This window comes from Solanum tuberosum, unplaced genomic scaffold, assembly GCF_000226075.1.
Source record: "Solanum tuberosum cultivar DM 1-3 516 R44 unplaced genomic scaffold, SolTub_3.0 scf00059, whole genome shotgun sequence".
NCBI lineage: Eukaryota > Viridiplantae > Streptophyta > Magnoliopsida > Solanales > Solanaceae > Solanum > Solanum tuberosum.
This window is the reverse complement of record NW_006238983.1, coordinates 669,322-672,756: the sequence shown is the minus strand read 5'-3', so window position 1 is coordinate 672,756 and position 3,435 is coordinate 669,322.

Below are 3,435 nucleotides of genomic sequence, written 5' to 3'. Positions count from 1 at the left end.
TTGAGCAATTATCTCAAACCACAGAAAGAAGTTATGTTTTTAAATAAGATCTAGTATTATATTTTGGGAGTAGTATTGAGGACTGATATGGGGGAGAGTTCAGACAACTCATAGCCCCATAAACCATATAGCCATCATGGGTAGAAAAGGGTCATACTTTTTGGATGATTACTTTAGTGATTTTTTAACATAGACTAGTGGATCCACTTAGTAGTTCTAATTTTATACCCTCGCAAGGTATAGGACGGCCCTGGTAGCGTGAGGCAAAATGTTGTATCATCACAATAGCTCTTAAGTGATGGTTGTCAGATAGAGAAACTCCCACAGATGTAATTGTATTCTTATATACACAGTTTATTTGTATTTTTACGTACATTTTAGAGTTATAATTTTTCTTTGCATACACAGAGTTGACATCATATTTTAAACAATTTTTCTTTACATTGCACTTGTTTTAAAGTTCTTTATATTGAAATGAGTTCAGTTATATTGAGTTGAGTTGAGCCAGGTAAGTTCTTCAGTTCCTTTCAAGCTTATGTCTTGTTTTATAATTCTCCTCGCATACTCGTACATTCAATGTACTGATGCCATTTGGCCTGCATCTTATTATGATGCAGACAGAGGTAACAACGATCAACATCAAACGCATCGTTGATCCAGTTGAGCACTCAGAGTCTTATGGTGAGCCTCCTTGCTTTCTAGAGGATCCTTTTTATTGCTTTCAGTTTTATTATTAGTTCATTAGGATGTCATGTGTCTTGTTCCAACATCCATCTCAGTTGTTTTAGAGGTTTCATAGACAATCATGTGTTACTTCTTTAGTCTTTTCATTGTCATTATCTTACGTTGAGATTTGAGTTTCCCTTAATGGCCAATTCAATGTTCCTTTCTAACATTCAAGTTTGTTACATATATTTATCCTTGTTGAGTTAAGTCTTCCGCTGAGTAAGTACGCCAGGCCAAGGTTTCACTTGGGGCCAGCAATGGTTCTCGAGTGCCATCCACGTCCGGGGTGTAAGCTCGGGGCGTGACAAGAATGATAAAGAAGAAATAAGGAGATGTTATTTTGGTTGAGCATCTCAAATTTAATTTTATTGTTGTCTTTGAGCCAGAAGAGGAGATCTCTACAGCTTATAATTAACATTGATTTGGTAGTTGGTGTTCTTGAAATTGGAGGATCCCTTACCAATGATCGAATCTTCTAATTTGGTAAATCTTTGTTTTTATTATTAACTCATCCATTTATACGAATTGTTATACATGAATTACTTATTTTAGTGGAGTGGTTTTGCATTTAAGTAGTTAATACCTACATTGCTAATTTAGTAATTGAGTTTACACAAAATAGGAGCCAGAAAAGGAATAAGTCGAATTTGAGAAAGAACATTCCAATGGTACCCGATGGTGTGGAATTAAACACAAACGTATTAAACACTTATTTTGAGATAGGTAACAGTGATATTTATAGAACACTTTGTAGCATCACATTAGTGTTACAGGGAATGACACACTAAAGTGTAATACAAGAAATATGATTGCTTTGGCCTTTGCAGTCTGTAAAATTAGAAGTTTCTGTCTAAACTTCATGACTACTAATTAGTATTTGATATTTGTCACAGGTGATTGTGATCGTTGTGGAAATGTGATCTCAGTGCAAGAACATGTTATTAATTTTAAAGGCAATGAAGTCTCAGAATCATCTAAAATGAGCAATTTAACTTGTGGAAAACTGAAACCAATCTTCCAATTCAATTGAAAGTTATTTTTTATCAAGATTTCAATGGAAGTTTGGAAGGGGTTCTCTCAACAGATGTTTGTGATTATACCTGTCATAATGATGGACGATTTGGGGAGGGGTCACAACTTTGTACAAGAGACTAAGATGGGATCTCCGGTTTGAACTCTGACCAAGCTTCTACAACATTGATGGAGCTGCTATTTGTTCATTTTGTATATTTCACTGATTTTGATGGTGGGCATCTGATTATACGTTGTTGTAACTTTTTTATCGACCTCAGAGAAGTGCTAAGTGCAAAAGTATAAGACCTTGGAGGATATGTACAATGCTTAGTATAATTTTAACGAGGATTATGATGACTGTGACCGAGAACCTTCAGAAAAGCAAATAGAAGTTCTGCAGTGGTTATGTGTCAATTGTACCATCATCAATGTTGAGAATGTTGGCAATTGTGAAGTAAGTTGTTTATCTTTTTAACCATTCTCTTTTTGCTCGTTTAGCATGCCTAGTCCCCTTATGTTTTTAAGCTAAATTAATTCGGAAGTTTTCACTTATTGTTGACATTATATATTCGCTTTTGATTGAAAGTAATTTTACATAACAGGACGTTATATTTGCGCTTTTGAATGATTAATAAATGACTTTTTCGTTCAATGAACTTCATCTTGTATAGTTGAAGTTTTATTCCGTTATGGGAAATATGCCAATATGAAAGACTTCCCTTGCCCTAGAATAGTCACAAGGAATATCAGTGTGGATGACCGTCAATTGATCATGTCAGTTGTGACACTAGTTTACTGGTGCAAAGCATAATGCTTTTGATGTTGAAGTCCATTATGTATATGCTATCCTATGGTTGAGCCCTCACCTTTTGGGCTGTCTCCTTGTTTCTTGGTTCCATTTGGTTTACCCTCTTTTGAGATAACCAATGACAGCTTGAAAAGATCAAATATCTGGATATGTAGAATGAACGTCGAAAGTCTAAGAGTTAACTTATATAATATATTCTCATAGTCAGGATTCATTGTTTTGAAATGATTCCGGAGATGACTAGTAGTTTATCTTATTTCAAATATAAAGGTTGGTAACAAAGACCGAGAAAGATGTTAGAGTGCATTAGAAAAAAATAATGCAAGCATTACTAATGCACTCTATTCATCATTATTCTTATACCCCATACCAAACAACCCTTTGAATTTTTGTTTGTAGGTTCCTTTTTTTTGTATAACTCTTGCATACGACAAGTTGACCTTGATTTATCAATGAAACTTTTTCCTTAATTTAAAAAAATAAAAAATAAATAAACAAATTACATAATGGTAATAGTTGGGCAAGTTGTGTTATGACCCATTATTTATCATATTTTTTTCCAACCATCACAATCCAATAAATTTTTTGGTTGGATAGGACACTGACCCATTTAATTGATTCAATCCATTTTGACCGGCCAAATTTAGTCCAAATTAACAATTTGCCAGTTTAGCTAACCAGTTATTTCATACATTTGCAAGCTCAACGTCCACTATGGTAGAGATAATTTTTTAAGTGGAGATTGTAATGTATGTATTGCTTGAGGTAAATCCATAATAAATAGAATGTTATTCAGTGATTAATAGTTTAGAGATTGTTATACATTAATTAATTAATTAATTACTTTGAAAGAATGCTTTTTGTCTTTAAAAAGTTACTATCTACAT